General features: G+C 46.3%; 1 protein-coding gene across 16 annotated transcripts in view; it reads right to left on the bottom strand.

Moving 5' to 3' along the window:
- The window catches only part of LPP (LIM domain containing preferred translocation partner in lipoma), a 700,519-nt gene that overhangs the window by 636,313 nt on the left and 42,085 nt on the right, over positions 1-22,121 (bottom strand). For 2 of the 16 annotated variants that reach the window (XM_032629906.1, XM_032629893.1), the window contains exon 1: positions 6,914-7,048. The exons of 9 other annotated variants lie outside the window; for them this stretch is intronic. The gene's annotated coding sequence lies outside the window, so the exon portion shown is untranslated. Of the gene's footprint in view, positions 1-5,762; positions 5,998-6,760; positions 7,276-22,121 lie in introns of those variants that run through there. 5 more of the 16 variants (XM_032629896.1, XM_032629888.1, XM_032629902.1 and 2 more) reach the window with 5 other exon arrangements.

Below are 22,121 nucleotides of genomic sequence, written 5' to 3'. Positions count from 1 at the left end.
CATGGTCTCAGCTTTCCTTGGGATTCTGTGCTTCAGTGCTAAGACCATGCACTAACCTTTCAGGACCTGGGCCAGAGTCAGGAATAAAGGGCCTTCAGGTCCTTTCAGGTCAATGTACAGCGGGACACTGGACCCTCTGGAGGTTAGGACTTCTATACCTATCTCATGGATCCTGACCTTCTCGAGAAGAGTTTCTACAGATAACTAAATGAATTCCAGGCCCTCGCTGGAGCATAAGTACCCCCCCAGTTGGTAAAAAGAGCATGGAGTACAGGATAGGAGTTATAGAATCAAAAGACCTTACACTTGATTCTTGGATTCTCCACTAATTAACTATGGAATGCTGAGCAAGTCACTTCCTTTTAACGAAGGCACAGTTTCCTCCGTTGTAAAATGGAAACGATCATACTTACATAGCTAGGTTCTTGTGAGCATTAACAAGGAATCTGTGAGATTAAATATAAGGATATGTGTTTCTACATGTGGGGTGACATGTTTAGAATAGGTGCTCCCCCTGAAAGCCACCACATTGATAGAAATAGTATAAAAACTGTCCAATCCTCCTGGTGAAGTATCTAAATCTGGAATTGTCAACAATTTTCCCCCTGTTGAAAATTGAGCTATATTCCCCAGGCAAAGTCATTACATCTTTTTGTGCCAAATTGTTTTCATCTTTTAAATGACCCAGTAATCCCACTTTGGGCAATATACATAAGGGAATAATCCAAAAGGAAAAAAAGAAGGCAATTTGTTCAGAGATGTTATTCATAGTGCTATTTCTAGCTCCTTATATATCCCTCTATTATAGCACTTATCTCACTGTGCTGTAATTATCTACTCCCATACGCCTCCAAATTATCTTTGAATCCATCCCCGGCACCTAGCACAATGCCTGGCATACAGTAAGAACTCAATAAATGTTTGTTGACTCAATGAATGGGTAATATACGAGAGAAATTTTAAAAGAAATTCAAGTGAGCAAAAACAAAACATTGTTTTTAAGAGATGATGCTAAAAGAGTGTAAAAAAAAAAAAAAACAGGGCTTCCCTGGTGGTGTGGTGGTTGAGAGTCCGCCTGCCGATGCAGGGGATGTGGGTTTGTGCCCCGGTCCGGGAGGATCCCATGTGCCGCGGAGCGGCTGGGCCCGTGAGCCATGGCCGCTGGGCCTGCACGTCCGGAGCCTGTTGCTCCGCAACGGGAGAGGACACAACAGTGAGAGGCCCGCGTACCGCAAAAAAAAAAAAAAAAAAAAAAAAACACTGGCAACTATAGACTGCAAACTATTTGAAGAGGAGTTTGTCAAGAAGCCTCAGGAGTGAATTTCAGATGACTCTGTCTATAATCTCTGAGCATCTCCAGGCTTAGGCCAAGTGCAGTATAAGATCGCCATGAGACACCCTGGGAAAAGGTCACATGCTAGGTCACTTTGGCCTGGTGGCCAGAGCACGAGGCTCGGTCAGGAATCTTGGATTCCCAAACTGACTCAGCCACTACCTAACATTGACTAATCACCTAACTTCTCTGAGACCAGTTTGTCCATTGAAAATTGGAGTACTTACAGGGAAGTCCAGCCCATGAAAAGGAATTACAGGGAGCAGGGCAAGGTGCAGCAAGTGTGAATTCAAATGTAAATAAAAGAGGAGGGCTGAGGGGTACCCTTGGACCAGGGTCCCCAAGGCAAGGTGGGGCTTTGAAGCCCCAGCTCTTCCGGGCCCCCACTGAGCCTTCTAAATCCATCTGACAGGGTGGTTGAAGGCGCCTCACCACAGAGTTTACCGGAGGCAGGAGTCTCTGCAAGAACACAGGACATATCAAGGAAAAACCGTACGTTAAATATGGCCCATGAAGTCAACGTCACTCTGATGTTCTGTATCCTTGGTGGGAAAGAATGCTTTATACAAATACCCAGAAAGAGCGAAGGAAGCGGCACGTTCTGTGGGGCTCATCGTGGGGCGTTCCAGCAGCTCTCAGCCGGGAAGTCAGAGGCAGGAAGCCACTGCCCTCCGGTCCTTGGCCAGAAGCTCAAGGCTAGAAACCAAAGCGGGGAGCACTCAGACACTCCATTCCACCTCCATCGGGGTCTCTCAGATTGCTGCCCACTTGAGCTTGACATTTCTCTGGAGGAAACTGCACCTGACATCCTACAGAGTCAGACAATCCCACCAAAGCATGTCATGAACCCATCCCCTTCTCTCTGGTTCCACTTCGACTACCCTAATCACTGTGACTACCACCTTCCACCTGGATTATGGCTTGCTTCTACTCCTTGCAATGCGTTTCCCCCACAGAAGTCAGAATGACGCTGGGAAACGTGACTCAGATGCTTCCCATCACACCTCAATTCAGCTCCAAGCCCCTTCTCAAGCTCACTGACACCTACCAGCCACGGCCTTGCCCTCATCTCATGCTGCTCCCTCAGCAGTCCACTACCTTCTGGCACACTGGTCTCCCCTGTTCCTCAAACACAAACTCATTCCCACTCCACAGCCCTGGCACTGGCCTTGCCCTCTGCCTACAATGCTCCCTGCCCAACCCCGACTTTCCCATGGCTTTCCCTTGTCATTCAGAGCTCAGCTTAAACATCACTTCCTGGGCTCTTCCTCATTCCCTCACGGGCAGAGCACCCTCTGTGAACCCTCCTAAGCGTTACTTATTATTCTCTGCTGTTTACATGTTCATCTATTATCTGCCTCCTCCACACAACCCTACTAGAATGTAAGTTCCACGGGATCATTGTTTTGTGTGTCTTTTTCTTCACTCTAAACCCAATACTGGATCAGCGCCCAGAGCAGTAAGAGGCACATAATTGGGAATCCAATAAAGACTTAATGAAATTAGATGAATGCATGCCACAGATGACAGAAGCCTCAAAGGCTGCTTCAAGGCAAGTAGCCCAGCACTGCAGCTAACATCTTGGGCTTTGGAGTCAGACGCGGATCACTGATTCTTGCAGCCAGGAGCTGTAGGAGTTCAGGCAAGTTTTCCCACTTCTCTAGGCCTTATTTATCTCAACTAAAAAGGGGACAACAGGACTTCCCTGGTGGCGCAGTGGCTAAGAATCCACCTGCCAATGCAGGGGACACGGGTTGGAGGCCTGGTCCGGGAAGATCCCACATGCCGTGGAGCAACTAAGCCTGTGTGCCACAACTCCTGAGCCTGTGCTCTAGAGCCCGCGAGCCACACTACTGAGCCCACGTGCCACAACTACTGAAACCTGCGCGCCTAGAGCCCATGCTCCGCAACAAGAGAAGCTACCGCAATGAGAAGCCCGTGCACTGCAACGAAGAGTAGCACCCGCTCGCCGCAACTAGAGAAAGCCCACATGCAGCAATGAAGACCCAACGCAGCCATAAATTAATTAATTAATAAGGAAAAAAAGAAAAATAATATTAAAGGTGGGGCGGGAATGTGGGGAGAATTAAAGGAGATAAACCATGTGGAGCACCTAGAACAGGGCTCACCACAGACGAAATGTTCGCTTTCATCAACTGCAGCCCCATCTTCCAGGTGGGAAAACTGAGACTCAGAAAGGTGCATGCGCCTTCGCCCAAGTTAGACACTGAGTGAACAGCAGAGTCAGGTTACAAAATCTCCTTTTTAGTCTCTGTCCACTGCTCCACAGACCAGTTATTCCTTAGACAATAATAATAACAAAAATACCTGATATCATGTCATCAATTTATATATTCTGCCTCGTTCCAGAAAAAATCTGAAGTACCTGACAAAAGATGCACACCATTCATGATTTTTTTTAAAGTAATAAAATTGGGAAGGGAGATGGAAAAATAAGGTGAAGGAAAGGGACAGAAATATAAGCCATATGTCTCATACCATTTGCTAGAGGTGGGCTTCACATTTGGCTCTGAGCTTCCCAGAGGCCAATATAAACCAGAGGGAAATACCTGTGTACATAGGGTCCTTGGGAACACTTGGTTACTGAACTGTCACAGCACCGTGTGAGGAGGTGTCACCACCCAGGTGAGAATCACCCTGGTTTTTCACACTCTTGGCCAGCTGAATTCCACCATCTGCTTACTCCTGATCACATGCACTCTAAAGCCACACGACCTGGGTTCCGATCCCAGCTCCACTACTGACTGCATGGTGTTGGACAACTTATTAACTCCTCAAAGCCTCAGGTTCTTCCGCTATAAAATGGAGGTAAAAAATAGTACCTAAATTAAATGTGGTGGTATATATACAATTTATTACTATTAAGCCATAAAAAAGAAGGACATTCTGACAAATGCTACAACATAGATGAATCTTGAAGACATTATGCTGAGTGAAAGAAGCCAGTCACAAAAGGACCAATACTGTATGATTCCACTTCTATAAGATACCTAGAAAATTCAAATTCTTAGAGACAGAAGGCAGAATGATGGCTGTCAGGGGCTGGGGGAGGGGAAAATGAGGAGTAAAAGATTAATGGGTACAGAGTTTCAGTTTTGCAAGATGAAAAGCATTCTGGAGATTGGCTGTCCAATATATGACTGTACTGAACACTACTGAGCTGTACACTTAAAAATGGTTAAGATGATGGGGCTTCCCTAGTGGCGCAGTGGTTGAGAGTCTGCCTGCCAATGCAGGGGACACGGGTTCGAGCCCTGGTCCGGGAAGATCCCACATGCTGCGGAGCAACTAAGCCCGTGCGCCACAACTACTGAGCCTGCACTCTAGAGCCCGCGAGCCACAACTACTGAGCCCGCATGCCACGACTACTGAAGCCTGCGTGCCTAGAGCCCGTGCTCCACAACAAGAGAAGCCACCGCAGTGAGAAGCCCGTGCACCGCAACAGAGTAGCCCCTGCTCGCCACAACCAGAGAAGAGCCCGCACGCAACAAAGACCCAACAAAGCCAAAAATAAAATAAATAAATAAATTTTTTTAAAAATGGTTAAGATGGTAAAAATCGTTATGTGTATTCTACCAAAATTAAAAATACAATTAAAACAATAGTACCAACTGAATCACTTTGCTGTACAGCAGAAATTAACACAACATTGTAAAGCAACTATACTTCAATCAAATAATTTTTAAATAAATAAGTAAATACCCCCCCAAATAGTACCTACTCACAGGTAGCTGTAGTGATGAATCAATGTAGGTCAAGTGCTTAGCCCAGTGCCTGGCGCCCAGAGAGCAGTCAGTGCACGTCAGTTCTCCTTATGGGCAGTCAAAGCATTCCCATTGGTACTACCAACCCTAACCTCTTGGTGCCCATGGTCAGCATCACAGCGGGAAAACATCCCAAGCCTCTACGCTTCAAGGTAGGCTCCTCCCACCTGGTGAACAGAGCCTACAATCACGGCCAAGGCACAGCGGGTAGGAGGAGGTGGGGTGCGTGCAGGTTCCCGGCAGGGAAGTCCCTGTCTCGTCTCCCCCGTGCTTCAGAGCCGCTTAGAGAGCTGCTTCCCCTCCCTTCCTCACCGACCACACAAGCTCAGGTGTCAGGGCACTTTCTCCCCACTATTGTGATCTGTCACCTAACGCCATGGGCATCAAAGCACTTCTCCAAAACACATCTCCAACATCTTTCCTGCACTAGAGAAAGGGGCCCCCAAGCTGATCAGAAACTGATCTGACTACGAAGAGTTACTCATTAGGGCCGTGTAACATTGCGGGGACTGTAGTGGGGTGGTGCCCTCTTGGTCTCTGTCGAATGCTGCTGTCACATCAAAGAAGGCTAAAGAAGTCTCTGTGTGTCTGGGTGTGTGTGTGTGTGTGTGTGTGTTTAAAATCTATTCAGAATCAGGGCTCACCTATGAATGGCAATTATACTCCAGAATTCTTGCAGCTTTAAGAATAGTGGGAGAGGCTTAGATGGAAAGCCCTGATCAGTTTCTTTCAAGGCCTGTGCATAATTTCATCTCCACGGGTAAAGCTGAAATAAAGGCCTCCACTATTCAGTTCCTCCTCTTGGACAAGCTATCATCCTCTTTCAGGAAAGAAAAAGATAACAGGCAGCAAAGCAGATGGGAAAGTAGCAGCTCACATTCAAACAATATTCACATGACCCAAAGAAGAAAAGGGTAAGTAGAAACCAAAGAAGAAAAAAAAAAAAGTGAAATTAAAAAACCAACAAATTCAAACCTTTGAGTCCATGTAACATGATAGAAAGAGGTCTGACCTGGGAGAACTTGGTTCCAGTTCTCAATTTCTCACAAATCAGATCAATAAGTGTGGGCAACTCTGGCACCCCGAGTCCCAATTTCCTCATCTGCAAAATGGGCATCTTCTCTGCCTTTGTCTGAAGGGGCAGCTTCCACGTAGCAGAAGGAAGAATGACCCGAGAATAAAAAGATCTGGATTCTAATCCCACCTAACTAGCCATGTACCTGCGAGGCAGGTGAGCTGCACTCCTGGGCCTCCCCTGCCCACCATCCTGCTGTAAAATGAAACAGATCAATCAAATCATCCCAACTCTGGCAGTCCATCAGATCTGCGCAGTGTCCACACACCAGGTATTTATTGCAGAGTGGATGCCGTGCAAATGCTATACAGAAACCTTTTGCGTACCCTTAAGTCCAACCATGACTCTGCTTTTCAAGATAAAACTAGCCCTCCCCAAGTGTCCACCAACACCCCTTCTGGGGTGTTACTCTAGCCCTAGCAATCAGACAGACAACACTCCCAAATTATCTTTCTCCCCAAATTAAGTTAGGCCTCAGGTGGGAGGAATAACTCTAATTTTTAATATACGAATAGAATTTTTCCTCAGGCATAGCCCGTCTCTAAATCCCACTGTGAGAAGTATTACCCTGGGAAAGCAGCTGTCCACACCCCAAATGAAAGCAGCTAGCACTCCCCGCCACATGCCCCATCACCATGCAAGCAAACCAGCCCTCAGGACTCTGAGCCGTGGGTCTGCGGGCAGAAATGTCACTGGCTCTGGCAATAACGAAATACTCACGCGCCGTCAGGCCCCACAGGCAGCTGGCCTTCCGCTGGCCCTCACTCTCTCTCACACACCCTGAGTCCCGCTGCAAGGAGGGGGTTCCCAGGCCCAAGGGGAACAGTACTGAAACCTTCTCTCCTCGGCTCCCAGAACAAGGGGCAAAGGAAAGGAGGGGGAGGGGTGGGGGGAGGGGGCGACTCTGTTTCTGGAAGCAAGAATTCAAATCCTGCTTCTCCTAAACCCTGAGTCACCTCCTTCCCTTCCAATAGATCAGTGTGGTGGGTAAACATTTCCATATATGGAGAAGCAGGCTGGAGGATGTCAGAAAAATCACCCTTTTCTCCTCTGGCACTTGAAGAACATGCCCCACTAAAGACAGAATTCTTTACTCAGAGTGAATGTTTAACCCCCAAAGAAGTGGAGTCTCAACTGTTCCACAGGCTCTCCTGTTACAGGAAAAAGGCTCCCCTGTCCAGACAACGAAGTGACTGGTTTGAAAGGCTTTAAGTTCATCTTAGGAATGGGGCCATCTAGAATGCAACTACATTTATGAAGTCAATTTATTAATGGGGTGGGGTGGGGGGTGTTTAGGGGGATGCACCTGAAGAGGGTCACCAAGAATCCAGCCCACAGTTCTTTCAGTGGCAGATGAGTACGAAAACAACCCTTGGACCCCAATCCCTGACCCCCTTGGGCCTAGAGTCCTCTTGGGAACTTAGTTTCGCATGAGTTCTTCATAGGACAGACACCAGGCAAGAAGACCCAGAATAAAACCAGACTTCCAGGAGAAAACTGGAGCAGGGGGGGCGGCGGACAGAAGGGTGACATGCCCAATTTAATTTGTAAGATTCATTCCCTTAGTTTGTAAGATTAATTCTAACCCGAAGGTCCTGAAAAGTGTCCAATGACTAAATTGAACCAGTGGAGTCAATCAGGGATGAATCTGGTCTGAAATGACTCCAGACTGAATTAGAGAAGAAAGGAGAGAGATGAAATGGCAGTGTGGGGAAGTCGGGGTCTGCTCAGAGAAGGAATCTGTACCTTGGCTTCCTAGTGGTTCTATTTCTCAGCACGATCTTATTCTACTGTTGGCTGTAAAGGCTTTCTGTAGGTCAGATGAGCCATTGTTCAGAATCATCGCCCACTTGCTACTTTTTGGGCCTTCACCATGAGGGTGCTTTTTCTCATCCCAAGGCAACCTTCAAGCAATAAACACCACTGTTCAGGGAGCAAGGGGACCCAAGCCCTAAGCCCAGATCAGTCACTCCTTACCACTTTGGACAAATCTCTTCTCCTCTCGTAGCTTATATTCTCTCATCTACAAATTGGGTAGATATCCCCAAATTGTCCAACTATGTGCTCTAAAAGCAGCTTCTGTCCAGCCTGTCGAACAGTCCTGACATTTATTTTGATCACTTGTTCTCTATTTTTGCAAGCACACCACAAGTACGTGAAAAAATGGCCAACACTTCTTATTCACTGCATGTTTCATAAGTAAACATAAATATAAGTGGTTACTAAATGAGGTGAGGAAACAGGATCAGAAAACCTTCCACCACATGCTAGAACCAGAACTCAGCACAGAATTCTTGCAACTGCAGTACTCCCAAGCGGTCCCAGAAGTAGGCTTGAAGAGGGTAAGGAGATGGTCCTCATGTGTAACTGACACTAAACCAGCCATCAGACTTAGTGCTTCTGTAGAAAGACTGTCATCCTTTCAGGAGCTCAGAGTTCCTTCCAATATTCCAACAGGAGCATTTCAGCAGAGGAAAGAGATATTCCATGGAAAACAACTACCCAGGGATGACCTGGGAACTCTGTAAACCAAGGACCAAGGAGGGAACTTCAGAGACAGGAATGAAAACCAGAACGAAAAGTCTAAAGCTACCCTCCATTCTGCTAGCAGCATTTGGAGATCAGTTTCCATATCCACAAAGCAACCCTTCATTCCTTAATGTATGTGTGTCTTTCTTCCTCGTGACCCCTGACAACCACTGGCTCTGGGATCTCAGGGGAAGAAAAGACCATAAAGGCCACTGAGCCCAATGTCTCTCCTATTTATGAACCAAACCCTCCCCCCATGGCATCCCTGAGGTCTCCAGTGAGGTGGAGATCATTATCTCCTGCAGCTGTAAATTCCATCTTTGCAGCAGAAAGTTCTTCCTTATATGGAAATAAATATGGCTTCCGGGCCTTCAACCTCTGGCTCCTTATTCTGCCTCTTTGAACCATACAAACAACCTATGTCTGCTTCATGGGTCTGGAACTTTTGTAGGTGAATGTGGCTACAGAAACAAAGCTCTCCAAGATCTCATTCCTCGGTCACCCTGGCTGCTGCTTCCTGCCAACTTGAGGCCCATCCTTTCTGGATTTTTCCAATAAGCATTAGTGCTTAGCAACCCATTCTGCATATGTACTGCTGGCCTTGTGGGTTCACAAGACGTACCCTATTAAATCCCAGTCACTGAGAAAAGAGAGAAAACAGACTTTGTGATCAGTTCCTCATCCACCTGGACCCCATCACCCACACCACATTCCCACCCTTTGTGGACGAAGCTCAGGAATGCAGATCCCCTCCCCAGCTCCCCATTCCTGCTCTCCAGCCTGGCCAACCTAAAACTGTCTCCAGGATACAGGACTGTTTCAAGGAACATTAAGAGAGAGCTCTGTAAGAAAAGAGCACCTTGCCAACGTAAGCACTCTCAGAATCACAAAGCGGCCTGCAGGCAGGGCAGCAGGGCCAACTGGCTGAGCACAAGGCTGGGAGCTCGTGATCCCTGACAACGGCCGGCACCATTCTCCTCAGTGTCCTTTCAAAATGGGGGGAAAAAAATGTTCTTTTCTGCCACAGTTCTGATGTGGCACTATTTGAATCAAGGTACGTGTGATAATGATGTCTCACATTATTGCATTCTTTACAGTTTAGTAAGTGCTCTACCGGACAATCTCCTTCAATCCCTACTGACAACTATCCCTGGAGGATTATACCCACTGTAGTGATAGGAAAAGTGAGGCTCAGGGAGGTTAAGGATATTCCCAAGGTCACAAAGGTGGTAAGTAGTGAAAAGAATGCTGGTTTAAGAGTTAGACTATTTAAGATTCCAGTTCCAATTCTGCTGCATATGAAATAAATGACCTCTGGCCAACTGTCTGACTTTTCTAAACCTCAGTTTCTGCAGCTGAAAATTAGAGATGAAAACGGCCCCTCTGCCTACCTCTCAGAGCGGTTATGAGGATCAACTGAGATAAGGCCAGTGAAAGCCCTCCGGAAAAATGGGTTACAAAAGTGTAGGGGATTCTTGTGATTCCTTGTCAATGACTGTGCATTCCATCACAAACACAAAAAGCAGCGAAGTCATTCTCAAGACAAAGACACATGAAGGCTCTGGGAATTGAAGGGAAATGATACCACGTTCTGCAGGGCTCTGTCTATATGCTACTCATTCGGGCCGTTGAAACTCAGCATCAACTGTCAGATTTTCAGCCCCACGTCACAAATGTCCCCAGGACTGCTCAAGACAAACTCGTCCTTTTTGGCTACAAGCAAATGCCAGGCCAAAAGGAGGTAATAGAGATGGGTGCTGGGAAGACCCCCTGAGAGTCTCAGTTCTGAAAACCTGACCTGCAATGTTTTCCTTGGAGAACTTGTTAGAAACACAGGCTCCAGTCTCTCTGCAACAAGCCCACAGGGAAAGAAACGCACGGTACGGAGCTATTTACCAGAGAACACTAAGGAAGCTCCCGAGCATGAATTAATCAAGGGTACAGGATATTTCAAGCTGCAGATTCCAAAAGAAATCTCCAACCCATTAAACCTCCGGCCCAGCTCACAGAGGCTCAGCCTGGCATTCGGGCAGCCCAGGCTGCAGAGAAGCCCGTTTACATACCAGAGGTCCTGCAGCAGGTCACCAGGAGCCAGGAGGCACCCAAGAAGATCTGAGAGCTCAGGTGGGAGAGCCTGGCTTCCTTCAGGCCTCCCCCAACACACTAGTCATCAGGATTCTCTTCAATTCCTGCGAAGATCCAAGTCAGCCATGGCATTTATGGAAGGGCCGGATCTTCCCCAGAAATCCATTCTCAAGGCTGATGCACACACAGCTCAACGATGGCTGTTTTCTAGCTTGCATTTGATCATCTGCTTCCTTGTGCTTAAAGGTGAAGGAAGACCCTACGTGATTTTGTTGCACAGATGTGTGATTCCTAGCATGAGCGTGTGCCTGCATCCTCAGGGATGCTATAGCAAAGGGCTTTGAGATGCAAACAACTTTGCATCTCAAAGAGCTCACAAGCATGAAAGAGAAAGGCTGACCATAATACAGGACAAGAGACTTCAGTAGGGTCCCCCTCGATGGGAGAGATGGATTTCCGGGTCAGCTATTAAGAGGGTAGGACAGGAAAAGGGGGAGGTGAAGGAGTAAAGGACATTCCAGGCAAAAGGAAAGATTTGAGCCCAGGCGATAAGGAGCTATGTCCAGTGAACAGCAAGCTTAGCGGATGTGTTGGGAACTAGCGGGACAGGTGGGCAGGTGAGTGGAGACAAAGAGTAGCTCAGCAAGGTAAACTGAAGCCAAATGATAGCTGGAGACTAAGGTGACTGGATTCTAGTTCTAAAAACAGTCTTTTTCTGAGAAGCAATCTTTGATCACACCACTGATCATCTTTCAAAAAGTAGTCTCTTTGGCTCCTCACTGCTAAATGATAACAATAACAAACATAATTTATAGAGTATTTCATCTGTGCTGAGCACTGAACAAAGCAGGCTGCATACACTGTCCCATTTAACCCCATCAACAACCCCGTGAGCTAGGCAGTCGGGCTCCCATAATACAGATCAGGAAACGAAGGCTTAAAGATAAACTGTGCCAGTCTTAGAGAAAGAAAGTGGGAGAGGCCAGGATTAACTAACTCACAGTGCAAACTCAACCCCTTGCAATTCTAGACCATACTCTCCAATTTCTAACCTTCTTCTTTCCTACTGCCCAGACTCTTCCTATCCCATTTCTATGAGATAAAATCATCCTATCACACATAATAATCCTATATAACAAACATAATGATCTCCAAAAACAGTTGACAGAATTCCTTATTTGATTCTGTTTCCCCACAAAGCCCTTGGAGTCAGGAACCTTGTCTGTGTTCTCAGCACTGCACACACAGTGGACAATCAATAATTACATGTTATTCAGTTAGACAACGTCTCTGAAGGCTGGGCCGTGGAAGTAACACAATACCGGCTGTCATTTCCACTCTCTTCTACATAGAAATGGAACTAATCTCAGCGAGGGTCCCAAGATCCAAAGGGGAGACATTAGCCAAGTTGAAAGACACAGGTCAAGAGTCATGTGCCTGGAGCAGCCCGAAGGCTCTGCAGCTACTCAGGGGATGCATGACTCTGAACCTACAGCCAGGTGCTCCAAAAGCCCATCAGAAGGAGGTGGACAGGACACATATTTCCTTGACAAAAGGAAAAAGCTCCGAGACCCTCACAGCTGTGACTTGTGCTATGCCACTTTGCCTTTCAGCCTTAGTGCAAAGACAGACTGGGCCAGCACAGTGGTTTTCAAACTTTTTTTCCCTAGCAGTAGAGCTTTTCCATTATGCAACATGCTTTGTGGATGCTTAGCTTGTAACGAAGATAAAAGCAGAGCTGCTAAGACTGGGCTCCAGAGCCCCCTTCCCTCCTACTCTTCTGACCATTTGTCGCCTCCCTACCTTGCAGCCCAACCCCAAGGCCCCTCTCGGAGTCTCCCAGGCTCAGGGGAGCACAGCTTGAAAACCAGCAGCCTCTGAGAGCTTCATAGTACCTTCCAGCTCTGATTCTAGTAACTTCCAACGTCTGAGATGTACCTCCTTTTAAGCAGCTCTGCATTTTTACCAGTGAGACAGGCAATATATGGTGTAGCAGGGAAGAAAGAGGTCTCAAAGTAGAAAACTTGGATGATAGTCTATTTAAAGATTTGTGTTCTCAGAAGCAAGTTATTTAAATCTTGCTAAGCCTCAGTTCTCTCATCTGTAAATGGGAAATAATATTGTTATCCACCTAATAAGGCGTTTATGAGAATTAACTAATTTCATGCATAAGTTGCTTAGCAGAATGCAACAATAAATACTGTGTTATGATCACTCCATCTATAATTCCATCTATGTCCACAGATGAAAAAGCAGGTAGCACTGCATCCAGGGCAAAGAAGACGCTCAACAAGTGACAGAGGTCCAATTTTTTCCTTCCTTGCTCTCATGGACATTTCAACCTAAACAAACAATATGATGGCAATAAAGAGCTAAAGGGAAGAACACATTTCATGTCCCAAATTCCCTACAGATCATCTTTGAAAATATTACATCTTGTCTCTGGAACCTTTGAAACTCATGGCCATCTCAGGCTTCCAAGGATGTCAATCCTTGGAAAAAATAACTTAGAATGTGCCCAAAACTTGGGAATCTCCTCATCTTGAGGCCCCTGCTCCAACTACAAGATTCCCTGTCTCTCACCTGAGTTTTGCCCCACGTTCCCTGAACATCCTGAAGGTGCTGCCAGGTTAACCCCCAATTTCATCCCAACTTTCGCAGATGACCCCCCACCAGTGCTCTGAACTGCACAAAAAATAATGTCCATCTTCCTTCAGGCCAGCACTCATGGCCTCCAGGATGGGCCTCAACCCATCTTTCCAGTCACACTTCCCATTACATTGTCACTAAGGGTACCAGGCAAGAGTATACCCCCAATTCCTCCCAACTCCAAGGTTTGGCCATGCTTCCCCCAGGACTGTGCCTCCAAATCTGAGTGCCAGATCTCTTTACTGTGCAGTGGGGAAGAGGAACCCTTGGGAGTGTTTTGTGATCAGGATGTAGTCAAGAGTGTCTTCACTGCCCCATCCTTTCTCTAAAGATGGTCCCACCAACTACTGGTCCATAAACATCCACATCATGGGAAGAAGAAATATTTGTGTATTTCTTTGCTGTCAACAAAGCTTTTCACATGCCGCACCTTTTTAAACACTTAATGTAAGATACGACCATGACACCCACTTTATAAATAAGGAACCTGAGGGTCCAGGATATAGGCAGGAGCTGAGCCGGTAGCCAAGCACAGGGCTTTCGCTCCAGAGCCCTTACACACTACACTCTCCCCCAAGAGCTGAGTGCAACAGAAACCCTGCTATAAAAGGTGCCGTTCTCCCGGCCAGCTCACTGCATGGCCCTAGGCCCATCACTTTCCTTCTCTAAGCCATAAAATAAGGGCTCTGAGGTCATCGCGCACATCTATATACCCCTTTCCCCCTCCCCTTGAAAGATTTCTGAGATAAAACCTCAGAAGGGAATTACCAAGGTAACGTCTTGTGTATGTGTTTGGTCAGTTCCATCCCAAGCTTTCCCTCCCAAACTCTCACACCCAACGCGAAAGGAGGAAGAGTGACTGACCCGAGTGTCAAAAAGCCACCAGGACTCTACAGGACACAGCACAGGGAATGCAGTGTGGCAGGACCACCATACAGACCAGCAAGCTGTTCCCCAAGAATGACTGCTGTCATGGTCACAGCGCATGAACCTTGTCAGCAGCTTGCTGGTTTGACCGGCAATTTATAATAAGCTCAAGATGCACAAGCGTGAATGCGGACAGCACAGTAGGCATCTTACACGCCCCGTGGCCTATGGGCTCCACGAGGGAGGGCAATGGAAAAATCCCTCTTTCCTTCAAGATTCTGAAGACATTAGCACGTCTTCTCTCTTTAGCATGAGCGACTACAACCGCTGTCTGACCGGAACACTCCCATCCGGATGCGAACAAGCTGCCGTGCCCTCTCTGTGCTTTCTCCTGAAGTCCAAATGCTCACTGCCAGGCTCTCCCAGGACCAGTCCTAGATCTGGCAAAACTCAAATAGCAACTGGTCCAACTCCTGTAAACAACTTGTCTGGGGGCATTCATTCATTCAAAAAGCATCACTGATGTCTCCTTAAGGCACAGCGATAGGATGAGGCTAGGTTTCTGCTCTCAAGAACCCTGCACCAATATCTTCAGTGGCTTCTCAGTGGCCACAGAATAGTCCAAGCGCTTTATCTAATATCTCAAGTTTCTCAATAACGTGGACTCAATCTTCTATTTCCACCATGAACTCCCTCCCACTCCCACTCAGCGCACATTCTTTGCTTTATTCAGACTGAACTCTCAGCTCCTGGTGCTTTTGCTTGACCTACGACCCTTCCCCATGCCAAGATCAGTTTATAGATAATCCTACAAGACCAACTGGTAGTTCTCAACTGGAACAAGACTGCTCTTTAAAGAAAGGTAGTTATTTCAGCAGTGTCTCATGCATTACAGGGTACGGAGCATCTCTGGCCCTGACCACTGAACGACAACGGTGGTCGGGCCTCCAGCACTGAGATAACAAAAAACACTCCACCACATTCGCAAATGCCCCTTAAAGTGATGTTACTGCCCCCCAACAGACAGTCACCGGACCACCGTCACCCTGCATGAAACCTCCCTTGCTTCTTGGTCCAGCCAGAATAGTCTCTCTCCTCTGGATTTGCTCAGCCTGCTACCTAGGATATGGACAGTGACCTTCCTTGTACTCTTCTCACTACGTACTTGACATACTCCCTTTCCAGGGAGGGCTCCCAGTGGGAGAGTCCATGACTTATCTCTGCCCCTGGTGCCCAAACTAGCACAGCACCAGCCTCATAGCAAGTGTTTAATAAACATTTATGAACAAATTACATAAACAACTGTCCAGGGCATGACTCCCAAGAGGAGATTAAACCGAGCTGGAAAATCACAAATCAACCAGTGCTGTCAATACTAAGGAGAACTCATTGCAGGGCTGATACTGAGCAAATGGCCCGCTTTTCGGTATATTAAGTATAGTAATGTTATACATTTTATCTAAATAAACAAATATGAAGTAGAACACTCTAGCAGTTATATGACAGTATTATAATGAATTATACACATTAAGTATTTGGGGAGAATAGCCCTGGGCATTTTTAAATGACTGTCAGTGGCTGATACATTCTCTCAATTGGCTCCAGGTTCCCTTACACCCTCTGAAGTGCCTTCCTGTGCCACGGAAGCGGACTGCTAAAAACTACATTTCCCACACTCCCCTGCAGCTAATAAACTAGATTCCAGGAATAAGATGTACTTGTGGGAGACTTAGAAGGTGGAAGTCAGGCTGAGGCCTCCTGCTGCTGCTTCTTCTGGCAAGCTACACCTGTAAGCATACGTCAAAATGCCGTTCCGTTTGCTAATCCAATGTCCCGCCACCAACCATGAGGACATTGGGAAAAATGTCAGAGGTCTCTGTATGGGCTGCCTAATCCCATCTCCCTTCTCCCCGGATTGCAGCTGTGGAATAAATTCTTAAACTCAATTGCTATAGATGTAGCCTCCTGGCTCCCACTGCTCCAACCTTTCCAACAATTTTTTTAGCATCTCTTTCCCCAAATTAATCCCTTTCCATTTAAATTATGTGGAATGTCTTTCCTGCACTTAAGCCTGAAACACACGCAGAAAGGGGGAAAAAAAAAAAAAACAATAGATCAATTAACTGCTCATCCATTCGTCTATTTCTGACCTGATCGAGACCTGTGTCTATCTATACCTAGACCTTCTCCGTTGCCTGTGTGAAGGGGAGAAAAATATGTCACTTTACTGTAATGAGCCAAACAGACCTAAGGGACATAAGTAGCAGGTGTCATAAACTAGTTGATGATCAACAGAAACTCTAATTCTTATAAAATGAAGCACGCTTATAGCATAATTACTGACTCTTTCCTGACAATTCTTTGGCTTGACCTCTTTGTTTTCCAGAACTGCCGCTGAATCCTTCAGTACCTCAAAGGCATACCGGCTGCACACCTAGCCCATCTGCTCTGTGCAGCCCCACAGAAAAGGCCTCCAGAAATGTCTGTTCCTGTCCTTGTTCCTTTATTTGTAACACAGGGATAGCAATAGTACCTTCCTCGTAGGTTTGTTTAGAGGATTAGGTGGATCACTATGAAGAAAGCAGCTACAAGAGCAACTGGCACACAACGACTGCTTACTACGTGTCACCTAGTGTATAACCTAGCAGCAATCTTAGGACACAGGTCTAAGTCCTGTTTTACTGATACAAATGGGGAAACTGAGACTCAGATTCTCTAACTCTCCCAAGGTCAAGACGGCTGGTGAGCACGGCGTGGAGGCAGGATCCAAATCCAGCTCCATGGCCTCCCACCAAATCCGACACTCTCTGCACCTCATATTAGCAAGCATCCTGCCTGCTAATGTGAACACCTAATGGAAAAAGGTATTAAACAGAAGGAGCAAAACCAGCCCAGACATAACGGGGCTGCACCTTGGGAGCATCACAGGATGATAAGGCCAATGTCATAAGCCCTGCCCTTCAGCACAGTCAGCTCCTGTGGATAAAATTAGCTCAGCTCTGCTCCAGTGCTACCTGGAGCCCCGAGGCAAAACTCACCCCAGGCACAGCTCGACCTCACCTGACCCTCACTCTCAGGAAGGGTCTCTCATGCACCTCATTAGGGCCTGAGATGACTCATTGTGCTCTTTCCGGCTCTGGCTGCTAAGGTCACCTCTCTGCTCTCCAGAAAGGCAGCTCCAAAGGGGAAGTAAAGATAAAAAAAAAAATCAAGCAACCGTCCTGCATTCCTTTCCTCCAGGGCAGCTCACGAGCAAGGATGGATGGGGTGCCTACCAGCCATGCCAGCTGTGCCCTGGGGGAAGGAGGCTCTGCTCAGTTATACAACCCAGCTCAGGACCAAAGACAGACATTAGCCCAGGTGGACGGACTCCTGAGATTATCCTCCTTATTTGACTCTGGTGATGATGGTACTGACCAGGGGAAGGGCCCAGTCTGTACTCCTGCGTGCTGTAGAACACAGCACACTGATGCTGACCACCAGGGTCTCCTCTGCATCCTCCCAACCCAGTGCCACCAGACTTGAAGGTGGAGCTCAAATGTCACCTCTCCTGGGGCCTTCCCTGCTCCCATCCCTACCCAGCTAGAATTTTCATCACAATTTCCACCTTATACCTTACCTCTACCTTTTTTTTTTTTGGCATTTATTTGTTCAACAAATATCTCTTGCATACCTATTTTGGACTTGAGGATACAGAAATGAAAAGAATAACCCTTACCTTCAAGGAAAGACAACCAACTGCAATAAATAGCCAAAAATGGGAGAAGTGGAGCTATCAGAGGTCAGAGGTACATGCCAAGCAGAGTTGATATCAGAGCAAAGTCTTGAAAGGAACCTGTGAGCTACCCTGATAAGGTGGGAGAGAAGCGATGTTTTGACAAGGAAACAGTGTGTTAAGTCGTGGAGGCTACAGAGAATCCCGTGTATATTCTGGAGCACAGGATCTGTCCTGGAGATTAGTGAGATGAGGATGAAAAGAGGCAGGGGCTAAATTCCCAACAGCCTTCTATTTTATGCAAAGGATTTTGGATTTTACCCAAAAATCATTGAAGGATTTTAAAAACAGAGATTTGGCATGACTGGATTTGCATTTTTTGGAAAATCACTCTGGAAGAACAGAGAATGGAATGGAGGAGGGTGAGAATAAAAAACAAAGGCCAGCTGAGCATTACTGAAACCCTGTAGAAGAGAGATGCTGAGCGTCTCAACTGAGGCGGGGCAGCAAAGGTGGAGTGGGTAGGTAGGGTGTACCTGCAGTGGGTGAGGAAGAGCAGTTACCATGGTTGACTCAACAAGGTCTGAGGATGAATAGACAGAAAGGTGAGGTACAGGGAGGAAGCATCCAGAATGAGTCCCAGTTTCCAGGCTTGGGTGACTAAGCAGACAGACGTTGCTATCATTCACTAAGGCGACAATGCTAAGAGAAAAAGATAACATTAAGATTTCCAGGGCTTCCCTGGTGGCGCAGTGCTTGAGAGTCCGCCTACCGATGCAGGGCACACGGGTTCGCGCCCCGGTCCGGGAAGATCCCACATGCCGCGGAGTGGCTGGGCCCGTGAGCCATGGCCGCTGAGCCTGCGCGTCCGGAGCCTGTGCTCCGCAACGGGAGAGGCCACAACAGTGGGAGGCCCATGTACCGCAAAAAAAAAAAAAAAAAAAAAATATTTCCAATCAGAGCATCCAAAAGGCACTTACATATATGGCTCTGGGGCTCAGGAGTTCCAAACCCAATATAACCCCCTAGGAGTCATGAGCACAGAGACATAGAAGGAGGCTAAAGACAAGGCTTTGCATGTTAGCAGGGACAAGGGCCAGCAAAGGAACCTTGAGGATAGATGCAGGGAAAGAATGAAAGAAGCAAGAACGGTCAAGAGTGACCATACCACAGAGGCCAGATCAGAGCAGTGCTAACAAGAAATGAACTTGGCCCCATAGACCTGCATGAGAGCTGCTTCCGTCAGACTGAAATGGGCTAGGAGGCCAAAAGAAGGTGAGGAAGGAGAGAGAAGTGTAAAGACAGAGAAGCAAAGAAGAGGGATGGCATGTTGTTGGAGAAGGTGAATCGAGTATACATCTAACTTCCCCTACTAGGCAGTAGGCTTGGAGAGCAGCGCTGCCCAGTAGATGGATAATGCAAGCATCACTTGCAATTCGTTATTTTCTAGCAGGCACCTTTTTAAAAGGCCAAGAAGGAACAGGAAAAATTAATTTTAATAATATATTTTACTTAACCCAATATACCCATACTCATTTCATAGGTAATAAACATAAAATGTACTAATAAGATATTTTACCTTTTTTTTTATACTAAGCCTTTGAAATCTGCTATTTTACACTTACAGCACATCTCAATTTGAACTGGGCCACATTTTACATCCTCAACAGTCACATGTCATTCTGATTTTACTTTGACGAGTCAGGACTCAGCATGGAAGCTGGCACATTGCATTTTTTTTAATATGATGAAATGAACGGACAGGTGATGGATGGAAGGATGGATGGATGAACTGTTATACCACTGAGAAAATTACTGAAGTCTCTGTGGTTCTTTGCCTTTAACAACCACACTTTAAAATTCCAGTCTTGGGTCATATTATGACTGGAGCCTTGGTATAGCTTAATATTAATATAAACAGCATAACTTCTATTCCTTCTAAACTTCCTCTCTTCCTTCAAAATTCAAAAACAGTGTCAGTCTCTAATTTTCAACTCTGTCAAACACTGGTCAGAAGATCTACCACTAACATAGATTTCAAGCAGGTCACTTTACCTCTTTGAGCTTCCGTTTTCCCTACCATAAAAATATAAGCCTAGGGCTTCCCTGGTGGCGCAGTTATTGAGAGTCCGCCTGCCGATGAGGGGGACACGGGTTCGTGCCCCGGTCCGGGAAGATCCCACATGCCGTGGAGCGGCTGGGCCCGTGAGCCATGGCCGCTGAGCCTGTGCGTCCGGAGCCTGTGCTCCGCAACGGGAGAGGCCACAACAGCAAGAGGCCCGCGTACCACAAAAAAAAAAAAAAAAAATTATATATATATATATATATATATATATATATATATATATATGAGCCTAACTCTGCATATCTCATAGACTCACTGAAAACTCAAAATAGTGAAAACACTAAAGTATTACACAGAAGCAAGGTATCACCAAGAAGTTTCCCCATATTATAAATATAAACCATATGAGCTTATCATATTATAAACTCCAATCGTGCCTACATGCACACATACAAAACAAATAAAACTCTGCATGGCTACATTAACATTAGTATTTTAATTTCCAATACCACTATTCTTCCCGTGTCCTTGCAAAAACCACAGAAGATGTGGTCACCAGCCTTAAGTACAGACTTGAAAGTGCAGGTCCAGCATGTGAGTAAGCCTGGGAGATGGTACAGTTGAGGGCTCCATGGCCTTTCAACAGATGGGACACAGAAAATGTCCTGTATTGGACTGACCACTTATGGTTTAACAGTGAAAATCTTCTCCACCCCATTCAACTCCCAAGAGCGGAATGGTAATAACTATTTGCTTTCATTCGGCTTTTTGAGCGTGAGACACAAATACTGGGGGAGATTAGAAAAGGTATGAAGCTGAAATGAAGACTTCTTAGGGGCACAATTGCCAAATGGAGAGAAAAAAATTAAGATGATCAGTTTGTTTCTTCTGCTGACCGGGGTCACCATCCACAAATGTGATTTTTAAAAAAGATTCCTTCAAAACTCTGCAGCTGACTGACCAAGAATGAGGGCCACTCACAGACCCCAGAATGAAGGAGCTCATCTGACCATCCAGCACCTAATTTTAGCAGTGAAGAAACAATAAGAAGAAAATGCGCAGGTCCCTAGTTATAGGGGGAGAAAGAGGAGAAGAGGGATAAAAGGAGTGGGTTACCCCTGGGGTTACGTTATGTGAGTGGCACCTCGAAGCCTTAAACCCTGTTGATCAGAATCCAAATCTTTTGTTTTCTCCCTTTATGTGACCCCTGATTTGTTTAAAAGCCAAATTAAAAATTATCCACTAATTAACCCAGCCAGATAAAACTATTGACACACAGCTTGCAGAGTATAATACCAGGAAAAATTTTAAAATATATAAACTTAGCTGTAAATGCCACTTAATCCAACCTCTGTTCTACTAGCAAAAGACAAACCTTTGTTCCACTTGGTATTTCTCAGCCACACATTTTCCACAGCCAGTAAAGTTCTTCTAGCAAACCAGCCATCACAACCAGTCTCCACCCGACCGCACACGTGAACACATCACCTTTCTATGCGGACCACACAGCAGAAGTCAGACTTGTGCCCTCACCTGCCAGGTTTTAAAGAAAAACCAGAACACACTAGTACATCCTGGCCATGGAAGGCAGGGTCCATTTATAAAATATTGCTGTTGTTGATTAACAAACACTTGTTATGTGCCAGGTAATTTTCTAAGCCTGTTACCGATATTAACTCATATAACCTTCCCAACATGCCCTATGAAGTACATACCATTATTATTATTCCCATTTTACAGATAAGAAAACTGAGGCACAGGCAGACACAGAGGTAGATAGTGGTGGGGCTGGGAACTGAATCTAGGCCATCTGGCTCAACGCCTGGTTCTTCCCCTCCACGCTACACTGCCTCTCAGTTGGTTTTGTTTGTCCTCCTTGTTTTTATTGTTGGGGGAGAGAACACAAACATTAATGGACAGTAAGAAATATGAAGGGCGCACAACCAGCACATTCTCTCCCTAAAGTCAAGTGACAAGAAAGGCCAAATCTTAATGAGGAACCAAGTAACTGATTTGCT

The sequence above is a fragment of the Phocoena sinus genome, chromosome 4 (genome assembly GCF_008692025.1).
Source record: "Phocoena sinus isolate mPhoSin1 chromosome 4, mPhoSin1.pri, whole genome shotgun sequence".
Classification (NCBI taxonomy): domain Eukaryota; kingdom Metazoa; phylum Chordata; class Mammalia; order Artiodactyla; family Phocoenidae; genus Phocoena; species Phocoena sinus.
This window is presented reverse-complemented; position numbering and strand designations above follow the sequence as displayed.